Source organism: Tenrec ecaudatus, chromosome 14, assembly GCF_050624435.1.
Source record: "Tenrec ecaudatus isolate mTenEca1 chromosome 14, mTenEca1.hap1, whole genome shotgun sequence".
NCBI classification, from domain to species: Eukaryota; Metazoa; Chordata; class Mammalia; order Afrosoricida; family Tenrecidae; genus Tenrec; species Tenrec ecaudatus.
This window is the reverse complement of record NC_134543.1, coordinates 103,472,509-103,478,877: the sequence shown is the minus strand read 5'-3', so window position 1 is coordinate 103,478,877 and position 6,369 is coordinate 103,472,509. Positions and strand designations below refer to the sequence as shown.

The 6,369-nt window shown below is 48.7% G+C and overlaps 1 pseudogene; it reads right to left on the bottom strand.

Annotated features, from left to right (window-relative positions):
* Positions 1 to 505: 505 nt before the first annotated feature.
* On the bottom strand, positions 506 to 2,105 carry LOC142425869 (copine-1 pseudogene; annotated as a pseudogene).
* Positions 2,106 to 6,369: the final 4,264 nt, after the last annotated feature.

The following is a 6,369-nucleotide window of genomic DNA, read 5'->3' as shown; positions in this document are numbered from 1 at the left end:
CCCCTTGTGTACCTCTTACCCAATCAGATCCCCTTCTCATCTTCTCTGGGGACCCAGCACCACCACCTCCACTTGCCGCCTGTGGCCTCTGACTCGTGGTGACTCCATAGGTGTCGGAACAGAGCGGCGCTCCATAGAGCTTCCAATAACTTATTTTTCAGAGCAGATCAACCAGACCTTTCTTCTGAGGGGTCTCTGAGTCGACTAGACCCTCCAACCTTTCAGGGAGCAGAAGAGCACCTTGACCAACTATTGCACCTTCCGGGGAGGTCGCCCAGGGAGTAACGACCTCCAAACCTTCCTAATATTCCCTTACATTCTTTTTTGGCTCTTCAATGATCATTATTAAGGAAAGACACCATTACAGGGACAAAAAGTTGGGATCAACAGCAGCAATAGCTGAAACAAGTATAAAATATACATAATGTATACAGGCATGGATTAGGATCCAGAGGGCCTTTGGGGGATGCAAGATGAGGATTGTCCACTATTTACCCTCCAGAAATTAGGCTGTGGAGGCCTGTGCAGGGTTCTTAGCTGGGGCTGGAGGCGGCTTGAATGGAGCCCAGCCTTGGGCCTTAAAGTAGGAGACCAGTTGCACAGGCACTTCTGCAAGGACTGTCTGTGCCAATGCCTCTCAGGGGGCATTCTGGAAGCAGCAGTAGGGCACAAACAGCACTATGTCACAGACAGCTGCATCCCCAGAGCGTGTACGCAAGGACTCACCATCAGCATCCAGCTGCTCCATGGCCTCAAAGTCAGCACCGCCCACACCGACCATGATCACTGACATGGGCAGGCTGGAGGCAGGCTCCACAGCTGCGCGTGTGGCTTCCACATCAGTCACAACACCATCAGTCAGCAGCAACAGCACGAAGTATTGCGAGGCAGTCCTTTGATGTGCAGCCTGGGCTGCAAACCTGGCCACGTGATTGATACTGTTATCACAAAGTTGGTAGGGCCTTAGAGGCGAACCTGGGGTAGGGCTTGGCGGTAGGCATCCACAATGCCCTGAATGTCTGCACAATAGAGGTTACTGGGGTTGAAGTTCAAAGCAAATTCATGGGAGACCTGCCAGTCAGGGGGTACCTGGGCCCCAGATCCAAATGCTGGGAATAGCTTGTTGGAGTCAGAGTCCTGAACCACACTGCCCACCCTCCACAGTGCTGTAAGGTACTCCTTGACACCCAATGGGCTCAGGGAGTGCAGGGAGTCTGGGGAGGAGGGGTCTGCATTTGAGCCAATGAAATCCACACCTACCGTAGAGTTGACAGCCTCCCAATCACATAATCCAAGAAGGAATACTCTGCTTCTACCAGACAAATCTTAACACAGACAGTTCCAGAGTTCTTGTAGCTTTTCTTTTTCTGTTGCTTCTCAGGGTGGATGCATTCAAAGTTGGCCAGAGCTGACTGGGATTGGGCCAGGCTAGTCTGGAAAGTGCCAATGAGGTCATGTGAGCAATCACTGCCATAGTGCGAGCATCACACCTGGATGGGCGTCCTAGGGTCTCGCCCACAGAAGTGCTGCAGGGAAACTGAGAAACGCTTCCAAGTAGGGTTCAGGTTGTTCTTGATTACCTCAGATCTGCATGTCAGGTGCCATTTCCGTCACCTTGGCTGAGGAATTCCAGGAATGGATCTGATTTTCCTAGGAAGTCCTTCTTATCTAAGTTTCTTGCCTCCACTTCCAAGGTTACTACATGATTGTCCTTCAACGGGTGAGCTGAGACCGTGATGGTCCCCTGCCCAGCAGATTTTCCAGTCTTCAGCATCAAGGGTAGAGTCAGCATCTGACTGGATACAATCTGACCCAAGGAACTCTCAGCTCCCCTAGAAAGCCATCATCGCCCAGGTCAGGTGTCTTGTTGTCTATGTCATAGATGCCCAAACGAGCTTTTGGACCGTTTCAAAGTGGGACGCAAGCTGCAGTCTTAGAGAACAATTCCGGACTGGCTTGGTCTGGTCAAGCTCAGCCCAGCTGCCCCCTCCCACATCCTGTAGGAGGACGCAGAGTGGGTCTGACTTGGAGCCGATGTCTTTGTCAATGCGGTGGTCACAGGAAATGGACAGCTGGAGCAAGGTCACACAGTGAGCCATTACGGTTATCTCCTCGCTTGGGGCAGAGAGGGGTACTTAGCGCCTCTTCCACATTAGGGCCACTGAAAATGGTGCCCGCTTCGGGATACAGGTGTTCTCAAGGCAGTTCGTCAGTTCGCAGGCTGCTGGACCTCCCAGCGCGGGCTTCCTCCCCCCGCCCCCTGCCACAGTCCCACTTCGGGATGCCTCCGTGCCATCCTGACTCCTGCGAGTTCCTTTCAGCCTTCAGGTCTCAAAGGTGTGAGGTGCATCACCCACGCCCCAGATCCCAGCCCAGACCGTCTGTGTGGGGCTCTCACTGAGGCAGGCCAGAGGCCTCCGAAGGTTCCCCCCCCCCCCCCCACTCCCAGGCCGCCAAGGGCCGGATCGAGCCCCGCACAGCCCCGCCCGTTCTGGGGCTGTGGGAGTCTTACCCGGGAGAGCTGCGCAGTGCGGAACCGCGTTACGCCACGCGCTAGTGCCTGCGCCCTGCGGCCGACAGCCTCAGCCCGGTTTCCCGGAGCTCACCGCAGTGACCACCGCCTTCTCCGCTCCACATTCTTTATTCTTTTACGACACGCTATGCATTCCTAAATTGCATTTGGTATTATTGTGCATATTTTAAAAAACCTACATAATTGATATCATGTAAATGGTATGTATACTCCATTTAAAATTTGCCTTTCACTCGACATCCCTTACAGATGTGTCGTGGGGAGGAGACGAGCCAGTCAGGGTGCGATGAAGCAACGATGAAACATGTAACTTTCCTCTAATTCCTAAATGCTAACCCCTTCACCCCCGACTATCATGATCCCAATTCTACTTTACAAATCTGGCTAGACCAGAGGATGTATGCACACCGGTACACACAGGAACTGGTAACACAGGGAATCCAGGAGGATGGTCCCTTCAGGACCAGTGGTGAGAATGGCAATACCGGGAGGGTAGAGGGAGGGTGGGGTGGAAAGGGGTAACTGATTATAGGGATCTACATATAACCTCCTCCCTGGGGGATGGACAACAGAAAAGTGGGTGGAGACGTCAGACAGTGTAAGATATGACAAAATAATAATAATTTATAAATTTTCAAGGGTTCATGTGGGAGGGGGCAGAGGGGAGGGAGGGGAAAGATGAGGAGCTGATGCCAAGGGCTTAAATGGAGAGCAAATGTTTTGAGAATGATGAGGGCAACAAATGCACAAATGTGCTTTATACAATTGATGTATGTATGGATTGTGATAAGAGTTGTATGAGCCCCCTATAAAATGATTTTTAAAATTTTGCCCTTCCTCTCAATATTATGCTACTGAGCGTCCTTTGGATTAGCAAGCATGGTGTTGGTGACCCCTTCCAGAAGGTCCTCATCCATCCTTAGGTAATGCCACAGTGACATGCTTTGCACATTCACCAATTACTTTCTTTCACCAATTCTAAGATGGGCAATGTCCAGATTTAAAAAGCTGTGACATCAAAAATGGCTTTTTTATTTTAAAAAAGGGATGAGGCATAATATTATAATTAACAGGGTTTTTTCTTAGCCAATGACGTCCTGTAGATTCAATAAAGAATGGAGCCAACGATGGTCCTGGGCCTTCCTTGCACACCTCATTTCTCTATATATCTGGAAGTACAAAGTGCTGAGCTCTGACAAGATATTAACCAATTGTTTACTCAAAATAATGTTTAGCAACTTACAATCCCACCCACATGGACGCTATACCCTTCGGGATATATCTGACTTCCAATTGGACAAGTATCGAATGGCATCGAGTGGTAGATTTCAGGTAGATTTTCTCTGGTGAATTTGCCATCTTTCCCAAAACCTCGACAGCCTCTAACTCATATCCTTGAACGTCTTCATCGGCACCTCCACTCAACATGAAACCCAATTACCATAAATAATATCGGAAGTATTTTAAATATGTATCTGTCCACATGCATCAGATGGGTACATTGTACTGTCTTAAATTATTTATCAATGAAATTTATTTTACAAGTTGAAAAAAGATCCATTCGCCAAATGATCAGTGTGCCCAGAGCACAATCATTCGAGCGGGGTTGTCAGTAATGTCCTTTGTCCGGCGCTCCGGGGTGGGAACCTTCCCTGCAGCATCTCCAGCAGGACAGCCATTTCTGCTGCTCACCCAGGCAGCATCCCTGCAGCCCACTGTTCCCTTGCCTTCATCACGCCTCCAGGCCGCCCAGGAGAGGTCCAGGTGTGTTCCAGGACAACCTTGGCCTGGCATGCTCCTGTGAACCTGCCCAGCAATCCTCCCTCTCTGTGTGCACCTGTGTGAGGCAGCATCCGCCTCCTGTCGTGAGATGGAGAGGGGAGTGTTCTGGCTAGTCTCATGCATTTCCCAATTCATCGTGTACAGCAACAATGGGGTCTAGAGGGGCTCAGAAGGCAAGATTAACTTCGGCTTCTCTGTGTTTGAAAGATGGCTTCCTCCCGTGGAACAGGAGAGAGGCCCAGGGCTCATGTGAGGGAAGCAAGGCCCAGAGGGATTGCAGGAGGAAATGCAAGCACAGAACCCCCAAACTGCCCAGGCCAATGTGTTCACGTTTCATCCTTTTTGTCACTCCTAGGCCAACATGTGCTTTGATGGATCAGGAGGGCCTTCAAAGCAGCCAGACAAAGACACAGAGAGGCAGTGACTGTAGTGCGTAGACTTGCTGTTGGGTGCCCTCCAGTGGGTTCCAATTCACAGTCACCCTAAGCAGAGCAGAACACAGCAGCACCCGATCCTGGGCCATCCTCAGGCCCTGGTTATGTTTGAGCCCGTTGTTGCTGCCGTTGTGCCAACCGAGCTCCTTGGCAGTCTTGCTGATCTTCTTCATGACCCAGGGTGAGGTCCTTTCCCAGGGACTGCCCTCTCTGATCACGTGCCCAAAGTACTTGAGACGAAGCTTCTCCATTTTTGCTTTTAAGGAGCATTCTGTCTGTCCTTCTGGCAAGACAGATGTGTTTGCTCTTCTGGCAGGCTGTCGTACTCTCCCTGTTCTCCAGCAGCACCATCAGTGAAAGGCTTTGCTTCGCTTTTCAGTCTTGGCAACTGGGTTTTCCAGCTTTTGCATGCATATGAACTGGCCGACAAAGCCACAGATTACGTCAGGCACACGTTCTTCCTCAAGGTGACATCTTAGCTTTTGAAGAGTTTAAAGAGGTCTTGTACCGTGACTGAAGCACAGAACGATACATGATATGTATTAAATCCCAACCAGTAAAAAAATAATAATTAAAAAATAAACTAAGACGGTCTTGTGTAGCAGATTTGTCAACAGCATATGTTGTCTGGTTTCTTGACTAATGCGTCTGTGAATGGATCCGAGTTATTGACAACTTTCATTTTTCATCTGTTTATCATGATATTGTGTATGGGTTTGGTTGTGAGGATTTTGGCTGTCTTTACGTGAACTTGGAATCTTTGATGAGTTGTAATCATAATACTAACATTTGCAGCGTATGATCTTCATCAGTAGGGCTTTCAAGGCCCCCTCATAGACAGTAACTAACGTTGTGTTATCCGCATATTGAAGGTTGCTAATACACCTTCTTCCAGGTCTGGTGCCACATTCCTCTTTATGTAGTCCAGTCTCTCAGATGATTTGCTCAGCACACAGATTACGTAAGTACGGCAAAATGATACAACCCCAACACATACCTTTCCTAATTCGAATCCACGTAATACTTTGTTTGGTTTGAACCACGGTCTCTGACCTTGTACAGGTTCTCCATGAGCACAATGAAGTGCTCTGGAATTCTTCTCAGTGTTATCCATGTGTGTTGTGATCCACACAGTTGACTGCTTTTGCTGAGTCAATAAAATACAAATAAACATCTTTCAGGTGTTCTCTGCTTTCAGCTGAGGTCCATCTGACATCAGCAATGACAACCCTTTGGCCATGTCCTCTTCTGAGTGAAGTTGGAGTTTCTGGCAGCTCCCTGTGGCTGTCCTACTGCAGCTGTTGTTGAATTAGCTGTAGCTCAATTTTACTTGCATGTGATATTAATGATATTGTTGGATAATTCTTGCATTCTGTTGGGGAATGGACACAAATATGGTTCTCTTCTAGTTAGTTGGTTGACCAAGTGGCTGTCTCCCATATTTCTTGGCATAGACAAATGAGTACACCCAGGGCTTCACCAGATTGCTGAAACATTTCGATAACTATTTCAACAATTCCTGGGGCCTTGTTTTTCATTAATGCATTCAGAGCATCATGGAATCCTTCTTTCAGTATCAATAGTTCTTGATCACATGCCATCTCTTGAAATGCTTGAATA